The sequence below is a fragment of the Mastacembelus armatus genome, chromosome 16 (genome assembly GCF_900324485.2).
Source record: "Mastacembelus armatus chromosome 16, fMasArm1.2, whole genome shotgun sequence".
NCBI lineage: Eukaryota > Metazoa > Chordata > Actinopteri > Synbranchiformes > Mastacembelidae > Mastacembelus > Mastacembelus armatus.
Window position 1 is genome coordinate 21,664,678 of NC_046648.1, and position 21,178 is coordinate 21,685,855.

At 40.8% G+C, this 21,178-nt stretch overlaps 1 protein-coding gene across 1 annotated transcript in view; it reads right to left on the reverse strand.

Annotated features, from left to right (window-relative positions):
* Positions 1 to 21,178, reverse strand: part of syngap1b (synaptic Ras GTPase activating protein 1b) — a 104,014-nt gene that overhangs the window by 45,416 nt on the left and 37,420 nt on the right. The gene's annotated exons all lie outside the window — the stretch shown is intronic.

The window sequence follows — 21,178 nt, forward strand, 5'->3', positions numbered from 1 at the left end:
AATGTCAAACTATTTCTTTAATACCAGATCAGAAAAGCACAGTGAATCAGGGCTGCAACTAATGATAATACTGATTATCTGTGAATCTGTTAGTAACTGTTTTGACATTAACTTAAAAATAGAAATAACAAACATGCATCACAGTTTTCAGAGCCCAGAGTCATCATTATATTGCTCGTTTTTCTCCAACCAACTGTCCAAACATCACAAACATTTAAATCAGCAAATCCTCATTGACTCATTTGCATTTTTGCCTGATAAATTGGCAACCTGTTGATCAACTGTTTGTCATTTGTCGATTGCTATTCTGTAGATGTAGTGTACTGACTAATCATTTTACTAAGGCCATCACGTACACACAGAACAAAACCATATATCTCTTATACAGTGCAGTATGTTACTGTACAGGAAGGAGTGTTCACTTGTGTTAAAACCAGCTGGTGTGTTCACATGTGTGTGTGTGTGTGTGTGTGTGTGTGTGTGCAGCCATGTGCTAGGCAACATGTGAAATGCTGTGCTTGTTCATTGTGAATGTAAATCTGATGTCAAGCTGAAAGCTGAGAGGGAATGTGTGGGTGGCAATCGCTTCCAGCTTAGACCCTCTGAGAGAACTGAGAGAGAGACAGAGTTAAAGGAGTGGGAGGGAGGGATGTAGACACACGAGTAAGAGGTTGGTTTAAAAAACAGAAAAAGAGCACGGTGTGTGTGTGTGTGTGTCTGTGTGTAGGAGTAGCAGGGACAGTGCAAGAGCAAGACTATATAGTCTGAAGACAGGATGATGGAACAAGAGAGCTGGATAGAGGAAAAGAAAAGAGTAAAATGGAGGAAAAGCATCTGGGGGAGCAGTAAGAAGAGTGGGAGGAAGAGGGGGGAGTTGCACAGAGGAGGGGGGTTGGCGGGAGGGAGGGAGGGAGCACAAGAGGAAGAGATGGAGGCTGGAGAGGGAGTGGGTGTCTTAATAGCGCTGAAATGCTCAGGGCTTTTTGTATGTTTGCCTTTGTTATGATAGAACACTAGCTGGCTCCCTGTTTGCTTTTGATCCATCAACTGTGACTACAAATGCAAGGCAGTCTGTTCTGTCTTTACAGTACAATGCAATGGCTACATATGAGACTCTTACTGCAAAACTTAATGTATAAATGTTGTCATCTAGAGCCCATCATGTAAAGCAAGGCACTAATGCTGCAAGAGGTTTGAGGTTTCATCCCCTGCAGTCGCTGCAGTACATGCACAGAACATTTTAAAAGTGAGAGCAGTTTTTGGAAACAGTTATCTGGACGAGTCTCGGTCACTTGCTGAGCTTATAAAGCTCTGGCTGTTAAAATCCATCTCAGCAGGCTGAATGTGTGTGTTGTGGATAAAAACCAGCAGAGAGTTGGTTTTAAATATGGATAATGAGCATGGTTTCAATCAGTCACACAGCAGCAGCAGTGCAGCAACACTTCTCTGTAAACCTTGACCTCTCTGTCAGAGTCCATTCGCCTTTCAGAACAAATTACAAATGGAGACTCTGAGAGCAGCTATAGCATGTTTCCATGAATGATACATATGAGTCTACAAGTTCACTGTACCAGGACTTTTACTGAGCAAGTACTTTTTACATTATTGATTACTGTTTTAATCATTTGGTATTTTTGCGTGATAGAGGAGAGTTGCATTCCTGAAGACCAGCTTACAGGAAATACAATAAAAATTGCTGGACTAGCCCTTTGAATGATTCATCAATGGTTTCTGATCAATAACATAAGCAACTGTTGATCAGCTATTTCAGCACTAACTTTCAATATTCAAAATGCAATGTAAGGTTGCGCTGGAAAACCCATGGACTTGTCATATAGAAAAACTCAATGTGACATTAAGCAGTCAAAGCTTTTCCACTGTGAAACTTACACATCTACAAATCCAAATATACAAGTGCACAGTTAAATGGTGGAGCTTTCACAACAGTATTCACTAGAACAGAATTGAATAAAATGACAGTGAGAAATAAGCACCAGCCAACAGTCCAATCATGATACAGTTTGACTGCACATCACAAGTTTCTCCTCTCTACATGAACAGTACAAGCCAAGTTGGCTCACAACCAGAATTCTGGACAATCCTTTGTTTTCTCAGAGCCGACCTGCCAACAAAAGGGTTTCTGAATTTCAGACACAAGCCTCTAGTTATTATTTATTCTGCCTTTGCTGTTTTTCTGGTGTATCTTCTTCATCTCAACATATTTTATCGCGCTTTATCTAAAGCTGTCACAGGCAGATTTTTTTATAATGTGGCATTTTCTGACTAATACAAAAAAATAATCCTGATTCCAGGTTAAGAGGAAATTAGTAAGACAATGTCACAATCTTGGTAATATTGATGCCATTCTGTTGCTGTCATCGTTATTGTTGTGTCGGGCATTTGAGTTAGATTTTTGAACAGGAGCGCTTCATTCAGAGCTGTCAATCAACTTCCTGCCGATTGCTTTTGCCTTGGTGGGAAGTGGAGGGAGAGAAGAGCGAGCGTCTTTCTGCTTCTGTGCAAACAGAACTACTGCAGCTTCAATGCAAACAAACGAAAGATCTAATTTTGGATCAAGACTGTGTTTTAAAGTAGGGAATGATTCGATTTTTAGAGCAAAGAGGAGAGAGTGCAGTCTGATCTAATTTACTAAGGTAATGCTTGTCATACACCATGTACTGTGCGTGTGCATTTCCCCACAGTGCAACATAAGGACACCAGGAGCCATCAGACACTTAAACCCTGAAAACCAAACAGTGCTCTTGTGCCTCACTGACCAACTCAACAATGCACAGCAGCTGTAGAATTTACGACGTCTTTAATCTGTTATTGTGCTTTTACGTTTGAGAAAAAGCTGATTAAGCCTCAGATATATACCGACTGAACTGTCCAGCGTTAAAGGAGCAACATAAATACTTGTTTAAAGCAGAGTTTTTCCAGTGACTGTTACATTGTGTGTGAGGAAGCAGCAGATGGGTAGCAGTGGGCTATTTGTGTGCTTGAGCTTGACAACAAACCCACAGAAACAGAGAAAAATGATGTCACTGCACAAGAGATGGGTGCAAACAGGGTGAAGATGAGGAGTGCGTTTGCAGCACACTCACAGACTAACTTTCATTTCTTCTAAAAGTCATTTGAAGAATTCTAAATTAAATATTGGCTGTTAGTAAATTTTATACACCTCCTCAGAAAACATGAGTATTTATATTAAACTGCAGCCTCACTGGTATTAATGCAAGTGGGATCTGTTCTCTGTCTTGCAATTACACAACTGTGATTTTAGAGAAAAGAATGCAGGTAAAAAAAAAAAAAACATCAGGTACAATTTCTGAACAGGGTTTTTAAAATAAAACATACTTGAAGCAGATGTGGTGGATTCATATACATATGCTGCATATAGATTTTAGGGAAACAAAACTCAGGCAGGACAGTGGTTAGCACTGTGGCCTCACAGCTCGAAAGTTCAGAGTTCGAATCCCGTTTGAACCTTTGTGTGCCTGCATCCTCCAGCTTCCTCCCACACTTCAAACACATGCAGGTTAGGTTAACTGGTGGCTCTAAACCATGCACTATGTGAATCTGAGGCTGACTGTTTGCCTGCCTCTTGTGTCAGTCTTGTGATAAACTGGTGATCTCTTCAGGCTGCAGCCTGCCTCTTACCTAATGTCAGCTGGGACTGGCTCCAGCACCCCAACACCCCCAGCCCTTAATGCACCAGGATGAGCAGCAGTTAATGGATGGATGGAAAGACAAAAGCCAAACAAGAAGATACATTTGTCCTACCTAGATCAGGTGGGGCTTGTTGTGCTTTGTGTCCAGACTTCTGGAGACAATGTCTCTGTGTTTCCAGTCTATGTGACCCCACAATGAGCTGACGAGCAGCTAAGACTGCATTCACTGACTTCTGCCTGTATTCCAGTCAGTGTCTGTTTAAATCTGCAGCAGCTCCGTCCGTAGTCTGTGTTACATTCCGCCGAACATCGACACTTCTGAATACACACTCCAAAAGCACACAGTGATATGAACGTCTATAAATAACTGAGCGTGTTGGTGTATCTGCAAATGGCACCCGCCAACAAGTGTCATGACACATGTGTGTTTGTCTGACTGTCTGATAAGCAGGTGACCATCCTCTGAAGGGCTTACAGGGCCGTGTTCAAGTTCCAGATGGAGAAGTATTGCTCAAATAGTCAGCACTTAAATCAGCCTAGAAAAAGGTGAATCAAGCGCACTCAGACTAAAGCAAAGCAGGTGAAATTATTTGTATTACAAAAACCTAATGCTGCAAAACACTTTCATGTTACAAATGAATAAATGTTGGCTCAAAATATCTCAAATGATAAACCCTAACAAGGCACCCAGAAACAGTGCTTCTTCAAGGTATCCAGTAATAATTTGATTAGAACAGTGAATAGAAAAAAGAACTATGGTACCTCTTATAATAAATTTAGGTACAATATATATCACAGAAAACTCTATATATTATATTCTAAACAAATATTATAACTTAGTAATATTTAAGAGATAGAAAATACCATCGAGTGCAATATGGTGACTACAAACTCACTACTGATGTCCACAGACACACTATAGTCCCTATATTAAGATAAGAGCAATATTATTAGAATGTTTTTTCTTGGGTAAATCTGACTTAACTACAAACACATCAGGCTATTAAGAAGAAATAATTACTACACAAAGTCAGACTCCTGTAAGCAGCTTGTAGGTGGGAGGACGTCCTTTCAAAAGGTACATATAAATTGCAGGCAGTTACTTCTCCAAAGTGCTGAATTTACCTGTAAGACGACCCCAAAGTGCCAAACTGATAAGAGCACAGGACGACAGTTATTAAGTAGGCCACTGCTTGTTATCGTGCAACTTCGGACTAATTAGTGAGAGGTAAAACGACAAAAACAAACACTCCCAAAGCCAGTGTTAGAATTTCACACTGAGGCACTGTTCATCCTCCCCCCGCCTGCCCCCAGCAGCAGCAACCTGCTTCTTGAGCACCGGCAGGAGCGGCTGTTCCCCGGCGGGCAGTCCGGCTGAGAGCTCCCCCTCCCCGCGTCTCTCTGTCCTCTGTGCCCGGTGCCCTCCGCTTCGACCCTGCACTCGCAAATCCGATGACCGACAGAAAATCCGCTGAGGCCAATTTCTCTCATCTTTTAGACGGAAATGATTCTGCGATGGTTTCTTTAGTGGCTGTCCGCCTTGTGCATCTCAAAGACGAACTTGCCAAGAATGGATAGATGAAAGATAAACACGTTTCTGCTTTGGACTGAAAGTGATTTAATTGCAACCAAACGCTAGGTGTGCACGCAGGGGGAAAAGAGCTGCGTGTCTGGATGTGCATCCATGTGTGTGCACGGGCGCGTGAACATGCGTGTCCGTGCCCATGTGTGCTTGAAGTAGCGGTGCGGTGCGCAATAGGTCCGCCTCTCTGTATGTGCGCCAGTGTACAGGCTGAGAAGACGCGCTCCGCTCTGCTCTGCTGCGCCTTTTTTTTTCTGGTCGGACCTCTCCAGCCGGGCAGCCAGCAAGCGAGCAGGAGAAATGAAAACGGAAGCTTTAATTTCCTATGCAGGCGGAAACAGGCGGACAAACACCAAAAGCAAACGACCGTTGTGGAAAGAGAGAAAAAAAATCGAAGTGAGACTGAGTGGCCAAGAAACAAGCAAATGCCACAGAATAAAGTAAACTGGACGCTGTGCCAGTGGATGACAGGCAGCACAAGAAAAAAACAAAACAAAAAAAAAAAAAAAAAACGAGGCGATAATAGCAACTTAGTCCCTCGTCATCCTTCCCACCACCTCGCGGTTCATCCTCAAGTAATCCGTTTGGCAAGTGATGGGTGCTGTAGTGTCTTCTGTCTGCTGCCTGGATGGAGATTATCCTGCACAGGTGGACAGCAGTACAGCACCGCGAGGAAGCAGCAGTGCTCTGATGCCCTGCGCTTCAGTCTCCCTCTCGCTCCAGCAGTAGAGAGAGAGGGAGACAGAGAGAATGGGGTAGGGCCGGCTCGATCCCGAATGGGACCTGTAGTGATTTTAAGCCGTGCAACACGCCCTCATCAGTCATTTCTCTTACACCATCCACTCCACCTGCACGCCTCTCATTCTTTTCTGCTTCCCCTGCACCTTCTGCAGACGTGCACGCGCAGTGCTGTGTTAAGTTCAGAGCCAGGGGCAAATGCGTGGGAAGCATGCAGGCATGTGATTACTCACACAATATACAGTAAAGCCCTGAGTGTACCACCTGCCCCTGCATACCACGAGGCACCCACAGGCAAATCATGACCAATCAAAATAAAACATTACTGGGCTTTCATGAGAAATAAGCAATCAGCCCTTCTAGAGGTTTTAAGGGTCTTAGATCTGTTTCCATGACAACTGTGGGTTTGAAGCAACTTTTTAACCATTGTACTATGACACTGTACTGTTGCTGTACTAACCACAGTCCTTTACCACTGGTGAGATGAAGGTGGTTAAAAATAAGCTGACCTCCATGCAGCTGTGGAAATCATTCATGCTTTTTTACCTTCCATGCTGCATCTTTGTGTTGTTTCATACCAAATAATTATTTTTATCAGGCTGAAAATAGGCTAAACTCCGTTCTGTATCTATGAGAAGGTGGTAAAACTGACTTCATTTGGGTTTAACGCACATTTTCAAATATTTCACTAACATCAGTGACTGCACAGACAGGGTATAGATTCCAGCAAACATTTCAGCTACTTTACCCCCCACAGTTTCCATTCTCTCCTCCTCTCCCCTTGTCTTTTCCTCTCCCTTGTGTTCTCTCTTTCTCTCTGAAACACAGTCTGTCTGTCTGCTCTATAATTATTTCCATGGTTACCATTAAGGATGTGAAGCTAAGGCTGATGTACTATGGTAGTAATCTTTTCTTCTGCCTGTTCCCTCTGTCCTCTCCTCTCATCCGTCGCTTCTTCTTGTGCTGTGTTGCTATGTGAGTCTCTGCAGATTTCTCCCACACACTCCTTTCTAGCATTTTTCAGTTGTTACATGTGCAACTGCTTAAAAAGCAGCATTAATTGGACGCTTATACAACTCCAGCACATGCACAAACCCATATCCATGTAATCCATAAGTAAGCAAGTCATGCAGTCAACCTGTCCCATAAAGCATTAATCGTTTCGTGGTGTAGTGTTGCTGTTCTCAGTGCGCATGCTGAAACACTTCACTGTCAGAAGAGTGTAGCTTGTAGGTTTTATGGCTGTGCAATATAAAATAATTTCCTTCTGTCAATTTTGAAACATTTCTCTCATCCAAACAAAAAACATACTTGTATTCCTTGCATAAAGTGATATTTACAACCTTAGTGAAATGTGAAGCTGCCACATTCGTGATCTGCATGTCAGCAGCGTTTTGTGATTCGTTTTTTGAATGTAGACAATGTGAGGTGACTGGCAGCTGGAGCGCTTCCAAGGCTGAATCATCAGTATAAATGATGAGCAAATGTGGAACTAGAACTGGAAAATATGTGGTTCACACGCACAAAAGTGTGTACATAAAAGCTTAAAAGAACAGTTTGACATTTTAGGAAATACACTTATTAGCATTCTTGATAGATGAGAAGACTATATTCATGTCAACCAGAAGGTGGTTAGCTTGGTTTAGCAATAAGGTGTGGAAATGGCAAACAGCAAGTCCAAAAGTCACAAAATCTGTCTTCCAATACAAACACTAGCTGTAAAAAAACAGCACATTGTGGTTTTATGTGGGATTATGTGAGGGGTTATTTCTCAGCCAGGAGCAATAATTTCAAAGTGTCTGTTGGTTCTTTGGCAAAAGACTCAATGAGGTCACTGCACTCAGAGAGAAATGGGCCCATACTTTACTCATCTGCCATGTGAAACAAAGACAAAGTAGAAATAATTCAAATTAATTGCACTTAAACTGCAAATCAGAGGTTAAGTATCTTGTTAAAATGGTTCTCTGGTATAGATCTGAGTCCTGTCCCCCCTGCAGGACTGAATGAGAGGCTCAGAGAACATTTCACACTATTTAAAGCAACAGCAGGATTTGTTCTCCTTCATATATTTAAATATGTGGAAATAATTACATTAACGTGAAGTCATTGCACATAGTATAACTGCCATGATGCAGAGGGATTTTACTCTAATTTTTTTCTTTTCTTTTTTTGTCATTTAATCAATAGGAAAAAAGCAACAGCTACATCAAAACACATATGTCAACACTGTGATTTGCTTCAAAATTTAATTTGTGCAAACCCCATTCCTCATTCACCAGCAACCCAGAGTCACAGGAAAGCAGTGTTTTCATCAGCGGTAATATGATTTCTGATGGAAATTATTTCATACTGCCATGTCTACCGGGCCTCCCCTACCTCCTCCCTGTCAGTCCAAAGCTGACCAAGTGCCAACAGCACCAATTCCGGCGGAACCACTGCCGAGCAGACACAAGCTTGTGTCAGTCTCCATGTTTCAGATGGCTAGATAACGGGTGGTTCAGGCTGACAGCAGAGGAAGGAACCAGAAGAGTTGTAACAGGAAACACACTGTGACAGCCAGACCCCTGAAGAGCTGGAGGAGAAAATGGAAAGCTGGGAGGGGGGCGGGTGTTGCACTGTAAGAAGTGCCACAAAGAAAGTCTTGTATTCTGTGATGATGGATGATTGAACAAGGAGGACGGGACTAGACATGTGCACACTGCCACCTGGCTGGGCCTGATGCCAAGGCAGGATGACGATTAGGTTTACAGCATGCGTGATTGGCTGGCATATGCATATGGGCTTTTTTTTTAACCATTGGACAGAAGAAATGCTCTGAACAATGAAGGGCCAATTGGAACTGGACAGCTTTTATTATGACTTAATAAATCACTTTTGAAATATTAGAAAAATGATTCTAAAATAGCTTAAGGTAAATGTCACTTTAAATTTTCACTGCTCAGTTCAATGTGTCTGTGCAAACTCCACCAAAGTGGTGTCAGGAAGACTTCCCATTGCTGTGCAGCACCATTAGCAGACTGAAGAACACTGCTGGCTACCATGCTAACATCACAGACTTTTTTTTTTTGACAATTTAATACAGATGTTAAAGAACAGGAACTAATTGGTGATCACTATCACATCATCGCTTGTAATGACATTGAACTGCTGATCAGAATCATCACATCCTGAGAAGGTTGTGTGCATCACACTGCTCCTGTGAACTGCCCTGTACCAATAAGCTTCTGTACTACAATTGGACTGGTTTTCAGGCTTAGATGCCATCCTCAGGATCACATCAACAATAGTCACTGTTTTTTTTTTTTTTTTTTTTTTTGCCCAGAGTTTCATATTTTTCCACTGACATTCTGCAAATTCAAATCAGAGCATTTCCAAATACAAGCCCACATTTCTAACCTTTAAAATACTGCCACCTGCCAACAGGCCACCGACCACCCACACATCCCTGCAGCTCTTGTTTTCTGCTATCCAGTTTTTGCAAAGTCATTTGTGAATCATCAATGCCTCGCCAACTGCTGCTGTGGAAGGAGATGTGGATTGATCTGAGCTGACTATCAAATCCAACAATGTCAGGTTGATCATCAGGTACATCTTGTGGGAAGCAGTCTTCCCAAGTGAGAGAGCACGATCTTCTCATGGGAGTAAACTACTTCTAAAGTCTGAGATGGACTGCTGAGGAGGCATCATCGGTGCAATTATTTTAGATACACAGCTGTGCAATTTGGACACTATGTGCTGCTCTGATGATTTCTTGAGTGTTCTGTTGGACAGATTGTCCTTGATGCACTCTGAGCTAACTTATCCATTTCCATTTATACTGGAAAGGCACTTCTGGCCACAAAGCCCCACTGAAAATTAAAAGGAAGACTACAAATAAGTTATTCTGTGAATGCATCATATCAAAGTTTTATTACAGTCTGTTGTTCTGTAGGTAAAACAGATGGCACGACAAGGAGCTGTTCATCTTTACTGATTACAAGACATCAACCACGCAATCACTTTTAAAGTGTAAAATCACTGTGAATCGGATGAAGTTTATTCGCTCCGTGAAGACTTGCAAAGAGCATTCATCATAAGGTGTGACGAACCAGAAGACATTCTTGGATTTGACAATTCCCAAAGACAAACACAGACAACGTCACAGCACTGACATATGTTAAAACCTGCATGATAACGTGAACATATTGCTGGCTTTGTCACATCCGCCTACGCACCTATACATACTGGAAAATAACCACTTGTTGGAATACAGTGTTACATATACTCCATTGTACAAAGACTAAGATTAACTGTGTTTCCTCTTTTATTTTGCCATGACAGTTTCATTGATGCCACAACACTGCTAGATAACAAATGCGCACATAAACAGGTGGGGTATATGAAAATATTTCATATCAGACAGGTACATAAAAATGGCTGACTCACTAGAAGCAAAGATGCTGGCAGAAATGAGCACTAAACTTGGTTTTCTATGTTAAGGAGTGAGGCTGAGCAAACACACAGAGCCACATCTTACTCCAGGGTGAATAAGACTTGTGCTTCAGCAAAGAAAAGCATGGAGCCTTGAGGTGACACAGAGCTGGTGCTGACCTGACATCTCCACTGTCCTCTCTTCCTCTATCTTTCCATCTTATAATACTGACTCCCCTCTCTCTCTCCACTTAATTTCTCTTAATCCTCTTCCTCTTGCACCTCCCTCTCTCTCTTCACCTCATGTCACTACTTCACAGGCTGCATTGCACTGCTGTGTGCAGATTTTCAATTAAAAGGCTGTTGGGTGCAAACTGAAAAGCCTAATGGTTGCACGCACTCACATACACACACACAAAGATCAGCAGGGAAAATAGTGAAATGGAGATGCACACACCAGTAGGTGCAAAGAGATGGGGAGAATTTGAGATATTTGTCACCGAGACACAATTGGATTTATGCAAGAACTGTACAAAGCTGCAGTTTGTATCACTCCAGTGAATCTTCTTATTTTTAATTTGTTCTATTGTGAACACAAATATTGCCTCTTGTTTTACTACTCTCTCTCTGTTTTCTCTCAGGTGAATTCTCTGTGGTAAAGATCAAATCACTTTTAAAATAAATCCAAAAAATGACTGACATACAATTGTGGAACATGTTATTTATTACTGCATATCTTTAGAGTTACTCTGGTCTTGGGGATAAATGTTAATAGAAGTATTATAAGTAATTACAAAGCATGTTGTTCTTTTAATAACCTGGCTGCAAGCGTAAGATCATACTTATCACAGCTTCATTTACTGTAATCATGCAAAACCTTCTAACATGCTTTCTTTTCGAAAAGGAAGGCGTTGATTTCTCCTACAAAGAAGGCTGCAGAGACAATCTAAGTATTAAAGTCTAAAGACTATGAAGCTGAAGATGCATTTCTGTACTGTCTGCCCTGGTTTTGACCCATATCAAGTCCATTCATTTTGCAAAATTAGTCAACAGTCTATAGGAGGCAGTAAAACCCAGGTGTTACCTAGAAGCCACTTCCTTTCTGACTTCAGGTATTTAAATGAAATACCTCACAGGGATACTGACAAAAGGCCAAGGTGATTAGATTAAAGCTTCCACCAGGTTATTGTTTTCTAAAAAGTGCAATAACCAGCTTTTTTCTGACCTGCAGGGGTGTGATGATGTAGTTGATCAATACATTGTGAATTCAAAGTGCATACCTAAAGTGAGGAGCAAGCCATAAACGCAATGCAGCTCCAGTAAACTAAACGACAACTAAGCAGAAATTATTTCACCTGTCATCTCTTGTGCATCTTTTTATTCTCCTGAATGTTACACAGTGGCTGTGGGAGCATAAAGGAGAAAAGTCACCAGAGTCACTCGGCAAACGTTTCTTTACTATGTCCAGCTGTTCAGCTCTGTCTCTGTAGGCTGCAGGATCTGTTTTGATAGAGAATAATTAATTTTCGAAGTTGATTTGCCTGTGAGGAGAATATGGACTGCTAGCTGAACTAATATGTGATACAGCTTTTGCCTTAATTTCCCTCATGTCCTCATTCACATGTTTCATTCATAAATTATTGCTTCCAAATTTACTACCCCCCTAAGGGCATGATTTGTGATGCGACTGATTAGTGTCTCACTGACAGTTTATAAGATGCCTCAACATAAAATTGGTATCAGAGTTAGAAATAATTAAACAGTTAGAGAGCAAAGCAACGCCACCATCCTCTCTCCCTTTCACATGCAAAATACTGGTCAAATTTTGCCCAACAAAAATCATTAGTATGGTTAGTATGAACTTTCTACTCCTGGACCATTTGTGCACTGAGCTCCCCTACCCTAACACCCCCCCCCTTCTCTCCCACCTCATGTATATTCCACCATTGAATGTTACTAACCTTGTGCTCTCTCTCTCCCCTAGTTTGTGCTCTCTCCCTCCCTCTCTCTCTCTCTCTCTCTGTACCTTCTGCAGGTGTCCCTGGTCCTGGAGCTGTTTATCGCTGATGTGCAGTTACTGGCCCCACCAACTTGCAGTGTCTATTTGTTGTTTATTGTTGCTGTTCTTTTCTCTCTGCTCTATCCACTCACCCCAACCGGTCGAGGCAGATGGCCGCCCAAACTGAGCCCGGTTCTGCTGGAGGTTTTTTCTTCCGTTAAAGGGAGTTTTTTCCTCTCCACTGTCACCAAATGCTTGCTCATAAGGGAATTGTTGGGTTTTTAGTTTTAGTTTTTGTAAAGTGCCTTGAGATGATTTGTATTGTGATTTGGCGCTATACAAATAAATTGAATTGCTACTCCACAAACTCCAAAACACATCTGTCGTTTAGCTGCAGATGTGTGTGTCTGAATGCTTTTACTTTGAGATCCAACAACCTGCCCCATCATTGTCTGTCTTTTGAACAACAGCATACTAAATATAAAACACTCCCTCATCAGTGAAGCTTTGGAGCTGTGCAATTATTTCATCTACATCCCTTTACTGCAGTCTAATTAAACATAGTTTCCTTTGGTGACAGACTTACAGAAGAGTTAACAAACAAGTTAATATGAATAAACAAGTTAACAACTAGTTTGTTTTAGAAAATGACAAGGGCCTCAAGGACATTACCATTAAATATGGTACAGCATATTTTGCATTAATGTACCATTAAAGCAACAAATGGAAAAAAAGATGAGACAAAAATAATCAAGCATTATATCATATTTGGCAGCACATTATTCAAATCAGATAAAGACTGGGTTACAGCTGGGTTATTTTACATTTAGTCCTAGTAAAGAAAAATTAAAAAAAATGTAATATGTCACAGGCTTAGTAAAGTCTTATTACGTTAGGACAGAAAAAAAAACTATTGAAAACTTCTGCTGGTAATAAGGCTGGAGTGATATCCAGTGGCAGTCCATATACTTTTTTTGCAATGCACTTACATCTCTCCCTGAGAATAAACTAACTCACACTCTGTAGGTTTGAATGTGTGGAAAAGCTTGAAAGCTTGGGTTTAATGTATTGCAGTGAATGAGAAACACTCCCAACTGCAGCTACTGTTCAGACGAGCCTGAACATAACACTTTGCCCCAAAACTGCCTGAAGAGCTGTGAAGTGCCCAATAGTAAAAGACTGGCTGTACTGGGCATCTGCCAGGTGTGAATTTGTGTAACTCAGTGTGAAGCAAGGTGTCACTGAGCACAAACACTCAGCAAAATTGAAAAAAAGATGAAAACCACACTGACAAAATGGCTGCCATCTTGTCTGGAGGTGATAGTGAGTGTTGTGATGCTGACTGGTTGGAGTCCTGGGGGAGATTAAACATATTAAACAGCTGTATGAAGCAGTTTATTTCACAGAAGAATCTATGTCAATGTGTCAAGTCTCAACAATGACACCCTGGGGGAAATGGTCAGATGAGCTGATGTAGTTTGGTGAGCCATATGTGCAGGTATGGATGTCTTTGTTTTCATGCATGTCTACATCAGTGTGACTGAAAAGGTCCTGAAGATAATAAGACATTCGATGTCAACAGGAAGTATAATCCAACTAAATAGTAAACAAATAAAACAAACAAGTAAAAGGTTTGTGTACATCAACATATGGCCTGAGAGGATAACTCTCTCATGTTCCCACATCTCAGCCATTAACTGAGTAAATTATTATGTTGAAACTTATGATAGCCGAGGTGAAATAACCTCAAATGGAACTTAATACCTCCTTAAAATCTTGTTTTTCCTTACCTCCACTGGTTTAACATCTTACCCTGCCACATTACAGTAATGTGTAAGTGCACTGCAGTTTAATTCAATTTACCTGTATATCAAATCACAGTAAAGTCATCTCAATGCATTTACATAATGTTGATTGAAGCCACAGTAGCACAGACTCTTGGGTGAGTTTATAGGTAAATCTTCAACTCCAGAGTGAAATAATAATGTTATATAGAATGTACATATATAATAATAATATAATATTTCAGTCAGATATCACTTCAGTCTTTATAGCTCCTGAAATCTCATGTATCACCCCAAATTAGCATTACCTATTCATGAGTAAACAAGCAACGAGAGTTAAAACTGGGGAAACTCACTCCTTAACTGACAGTTATTACTTATCAGTAAAATGTATCTGTGCATTCAAACTCAAGCTGGATTGTCCAATTGGTTTTACTTGTTGCAGTTTGGGCCAAACTGGGCATCATCAAGCAAATGTTCCTTAAAATTACATTGTTACCAAAGGTATTTCAAGGTCAAGGACTTGTACACAACATGCTAAATGTGCAGTGCCTGACCTGAAACTAGATATATAATGTCCAGAATGTGGATTCAAATTCCTCATTTTGTCTCCACAATTCCCGTTTTACTGTTGTTGCATTTGTGTGTGCATGTATTGCAGTGCCAGCTGCTGCCAGACAACATGCACTGCAGGGTGCATAAACAGAGTGGGAAAAACAAACACTGATAACAGTGACAGTGCGAGCTTAAGGCTGCTGCATTACTGAGTGAAATGTCTTTAACTACAACACAAGTATGTGGTGCTGCAGTAAATAGTTCTGCTAGTCCTTTCTGAACAAACGTGAACTGTATATTGTATATCCTGTGCAGGAGGATCACCACACCATAGATGTTGGGTATCATTTGCTTTACACAGGCTTAATATGTTATTTACTAATATGAATTATATCAAATCACTCATACTACCATCACTTGGAGTGAAAGAAGCTAGTTTCTCTCTGTGTTTATTTCTCTCCTAAAAACAGCTATTGGATTGTATTTTTTTAACCAAACTTTTTCAGACTAGCTTATCTACACACAGTCTTTGTACAGACCTCCAAGCAGCTGCAGACGCACCCCCTGAGTTGAGAATTACTGGTGTAGATCATCAGTATTTCATTGTTCATTGAGTTTTCACAACATGCTGTGAAGATCATTGAGTAAAGACTTTCAGTGAAACTGTCAGCATCTCTCAGCACCAAAGCTGTCAAGACAAACTCCTGGAGCATTAATAGAAAAATAATGAATGCAGATACTGTATATTATATATAGATGATATTGTGTATTTAGCCCTAATATATCAAATATTTAGGAGAGAAAAAAATGACTGGCTTGAAATCATCAGTTTGAAAAGCCTTACAGGGATGTAGTGTTTGGTTAGTGTGCCTTTCACAGAGGCTTAAAATCCTTTCATCGTTTCATGGCAGATAAATGTAGTCCCCCTGGACTGGAGAGCCAACAGGATGCTGTATGTGTGTGCATGTTTGTGTAAGCTGACTAACACACCTGAAGCTGACAAAGCGCTGCAGCACTGGAGAGCTGAAGCACCTCCTGTGTGCTGAACTGGTGGCCAGCCATCAGTCAAAGCAAGGCCAGGCTTCCTTGATTTCTCTTGCTATTTTTCATTTTATGCGTGTTGAGGTATGAAAATGTAGCTGTCCATTATATCACACCAACCCACAGGGTGTATCACTCACAAAGACATTTTATGTTATATAATCTTTCAATTTACATATGGATTTGCATAAAAGTCTTAATTCATGGTGCTGTTAAGAGTGTCCTGCCTTTTTTTTTCGAAATGCCAGCTGTGAGCAATCACATCCAAAAAGAAGTGAAGGGGGTCTGATCTGTCATCCAGGTGATGATGGTTTAATATGAGTCTGCTTCTTTAGCCGTTTTCTAAAAATGTCAGACTATTGCTACAGCTGACTGTGACCACCATCCCAAACACCAGCACTGCTGACTTTCTTATCTCAACTCAACCTTGAATCTTTTAATGTAAACCTCTGCCACAAAATCCTCTTTAACTCTGAGTGTTAGGCTTTGGTACTAGGGTGAATAATGTTACTGAGTTGTATTTTCTCTAACATATGCAGGTAAATCGTTTTTATAAGGGTTTTTGAAAAGGCTTGTCCATGGTTAGTGGACAGTTAGTTAGAACTCCAGTAAGCTGTTTCTTAGATTTGACTGGATAACCTTAGACAGCACGATCCAATCCAGCATCAAACGTTTGGGGTGGACCTGCTTAACGACACACAAAGAACACCCACCCACCAGTCTCATCTTCATTGTTCAAACAGTGACAAACAGAACTGAGAGTCTGACTAAGGCCGATGTCTCGATTCAGGTCAAGTTAAAATAAGGTTAATTTGGTTTAACCAGGGTTAACTGGTTAATCTGGAAATATATTCATCTTACTGTGTGTATGATACAGTATGATAATGGTTTGCAAAAGTTTAAACATGCAATTAAGTGAAATATTCAGTGCGTAGTGGTTTAGTAAAGTGCAGCACTATGCAGACAGTCTATTGATCCAAGCCAGCGGACATGCAGCTTTATAAAGTGCTGCAATCATTTTCAGGAAGCCTTTGTGTCTACGTCCATCTAAAGCTGAACACCACGGCGTAGCTAAACATTTGTATTCATTTGAGGTTCCAAAGTCAAGACAGCCAGATGATTCAGCAAATCTCCCCACAAACACAAGCCCAGGCTTCTCAGGAGGAAATCTCCCCACAAACACAAGCCCAGGCTTCTCAGGAGGAGACTTTCACTTTCCCTGCAGCTGAATCACAAAGTTCATAAACAGTCACAGTAACTCTGCTGCTCTAGCTCACACTGATTCAAAATGCTTCTATTGTCATAACACTTTGTAAGAACTGTTATCACTGAGCTTGAAACACTGAAGCAGCTAATTATGCTGGTCTATATTACAGTGCAGTAGACTGTGCATTTATTTTAGGATCTAACTTTTCTTCTTTAGACAGTTTAAGACTAAAAAGGCAGATTAAGCAGTAAAATATGAATTTAAACACTTTTCTGGCCCCACTTAACAAATCAATCAGGGTTTTCAGTTTAAAGTCAGAGTAAAACACTTACAGCCTTCTCTAAGAGCCGTAACAGCAGGCTCTGTTCAGGCTGGGATGTCTTTCTAGTGTTGATGGACCAAGAGAAGAATTGTGCAGGCTAATTTCACTGCACATGAAGGTCACTGACTTAAAGGTCAACAACAGCAAAGTGTCTGAAATTAGTCAGATGTATGTAAGGTTGACTCATGTGTTCACATTAAAATATAATGCGAGTAATCAGAATGTGGCAGTGTGACTGTGAGGTTAGAGGCCCAGAGTTGTGTGCACTGAAAGATACACATTTAACTCTCCTGCCTGCTTTGATATTTGACATTGGTTTTATTCTGTCGGTAGCAGAAGTTGTCATCTAGGTTTTTAAAATAATTTTCCCAGTGAGCTACACCACAAAAGAAACAACACGCAGGATGAAGGGAACATTGTAAACAAAGAGAGGTCCCTTTTTTTTTTTTTTTTTTTAACAGTGACAAGTCTTCACTTTGATATTTAACTTTCATGGTATCCTTCCCTCCCCCTCAAATAAACACGTGTGCACACAAAGGCATCCCAATCCCATCACACCCAAACATTCACTGTATCAAACATCCTCCCCTCACTCTCTGTAGGCTGGCCCAACGTTGGTAAAATGTTTGCAACTTCCCTTTTTTATGTTTCTCAACAACAAGAAGTAAAAAGAGTAGAAGTGTAGTTTTATTTCAGAAGCCAGTAGATTTGTGTGCGTATGGGTGTGTTATGACATGAGACAGCTACCAATGACATAACGTTAAGACTAATAATAATGATGGGTAGGAAACACAAAGCCTCTGGGCCCTGCTGAGTGAGTGAGGTGGAATCGTGTGAAGAAGCAGGGTAGGACTGAGATAAAGGACGTGTGGTGAGGCAGAACAGAAAGTACAGGATGGGGAGGGTTAGGTGGAAGTTTAAACTCTGGTATCCATTCTGACACTGCTCATGTATTATTTATATCTATATCTTGAAAAAAGAGCATTTGCAAAAAAAGATGCAGTGTGCCTAGAATGCAGCCTCCAAGCTGAAATGCATTACTAAGATATTGCATGAAGGTCACGCACTGTAAAGTGAACTTGAATAATTGCTCAGTTGGGCCTGCTTTATTACAATTGTCTGCTAAGATGATGGCTAAAGGAATAAGTGAGCTCTACAAGGACACACTGAGGAGAAGTCGCCGTATATTCGAACTGCTGTTGCTGAAAAGCTATTCAACCAAAGTTAACAGCCAATCAGCTTTGTAGTGCTGCGATTTTTTTTCCCTCCCTGCGGCTAAGTCATTCAGCTAATAAGATTTCTCTGAATAACAGAGCAGATGAAGTCAATTTACAATTTGAACACAAAACATTAAAGGCCAAATTCATTAATGTGGATTATCACATCGCATTCTGGAGAGCTTAATAGGAGGGGGGGGGGGGGGGGGGGTTTAAGTACAACAAATCAACAAAATAAAATGAATAATGTGATAAGAAAATATGAGAAAAGTCCTCAAATCACATCCTGACCCTTGCATTACCATCCTATTTCCTATGTTATCAAATTGAGGGAATAGAGAGAATATTAGTCTCCTATGATGACTGAACTGTAAAATGCTCAGAAGAACATGTCTCTGATATCAACAGTTTCAGAGACCTTTGCCAAAAGCTTTGTTTATATCAGGTGTTTGATAAAAATACATGACTGTCAAAATTGAATTTGTCTAAAAATTCCTGGGCTGTCATATTGTGGGTACAATATGTCTGCTTTGGAAAAGTCATTTTCCTGTCACAATTATGAAAAGTTAATTAAGCCTCATACTGTATTTGCATAAAAAGCTTATGCTGTACTGTTATCCGGCTAAATTTGTCTTCATTATAAATCAATTACCTGATTACCTCCTCAACTTTAAAATGCTTTCCGGAACCTTATAAAGTACATGGAGGTGAATGAAACAGCAAAATGAATGCATCTGCATCGTTTGATGTGTTCTGATAGCAGCAGTGGAGCAAAAAACCTATTAACTACTAATGGCAGACCGAGGGTAAAGCCTGGTATCTTCCATCTGAGTGTGTCACTAGATCAGGCATCCAGCTGAGATTGTTGTCAAATGTCTCCATTTATCAATATCATGTGAAAAACACAGGCCTTTACCCCTGTATTGAATAATGAATCGTGGTTGATGTATTAGTGTTGTCATAAGCATATGGACGGGTGTTTGGCAGCTGCAGCAGTGGCAGTATCTGCAGTTTAATCTTCGCTCAGTACATGGAAATATCCTTGTTGAATCCGAGGTCATGTCTTTCAATTTTATGAAAGATGCATTTCATTCATCACGTTGGAGGTGAATGAATGGTTCTAAATGTTTCCAAAGTTTCCTCAAAATAGGCCTAGTTTAGACATGCAGACACAGCATGTGCAATGAGTGTTGAATTGAAGTGTCTAAATAAGGACAGACACGTAAGGCAGTCTGAGTCTCAACATCACCAACGTGCAATCACTTGTTTGGGTCCTGGTTATGGTCCTCACACTGATAGAAATAACAACTAATTGTTAAAAGTTGATGACGGTGGTAAACGTTAAGTTATTTACCCTTATTAGTCCCACAATGGGGAAACTGCATTAGCCACCCAAAGTGCACACACACAGCAGTGAAAACACACCCAGAGCAGTGGGCAGCTGCGGCGCCCAGGGGGCAGTTGGGGGTTCGGTGAATTGCTCAAGAGTCTCACCTCAGTCGGAGAGCGCGCCGGCTATTTACTCTACCCCACTGATAATTCCTACCGGTCCTGAGACTCGAACCAGTAACTTTCAGGTTACAAGTCCGACTCTATCTATAAGGCCACAACTGGCCCAAAGGTGGTGGAAACAATGAAAAGTGGAGGATCAAAGACACCTGAAGCTTAGGATCATTTTATATTTCAGAAATATACACAAGAGGAAGTGCAGAACATGCAGGTCTGATCTGTTGTGGCATGGAAGCACATTTTCTTTTGTAACATAAATATAACACTGTGGTGTTACATTTGCACCTCATTTCTGTGCACACAAAGGGCCATTCTGAGCCCATTATTGTTTTTGCACACAATTTATATTTTAAAGAGACATTATTACCACTCAAAGCATAATTTAATTTGAGCAAACAGAAATCTGTTCTGTGCTCAACAAACATATTGGTATATTTACTATTATCCACTTTTTGCCTTTTTGGTCATCATATAGTTACTATTTGCCTAAAGCATATTAATCTGAATGTTCTTTGGGAGTAGTCACCACAGATGGCCCATAATGGTATCAGTGCATTATGGCCTGCCAGCATCAGTGAATGTCTTTACACATGGGCCATAGACCGGCATTGCTCTGTCAGCATACTGTATGTCAAAATGGAGCATGTCAGTGGTTAGGTGCCTAGAGGTTATACAGCCACTCATATAAAAACTGAGGGAATATTTATCCAGTTGAATCAGCACAACTGTTTGGGAGCAAAGAGGTGGCAGCAAAGGCAGAATCATAGATAGACGACATCGCAAGGGAGGCCCTTAAAATAGCTGAATGAGAGAGAGTGGTGGAGGGCGAAGGTAGAGGAAGAAACTGAGTGAGACATTTGTAGAGAGCCCAAATAGACTGAGTCAGGCAACACAAAGAGGAAGAGTCAGTTTGACAGGGTGATACAGCGATATAAGAGCAGAAAGGACGGAGCCTGACAAAAAAAAAACCAACTCAAAAGATATACATGCTTATCAGCGTATTGATAAATGAATTTGATTTCAAAGCAAAAAAAACGGATAAACTGTCCAACCTCACTAGAGCAGATAGTCACCATTTGGTAGAGGAAACAGCTGCATTAAGCCCTGATCAGATGTGATGCTTTTATCTGTGCCGAATGCAGA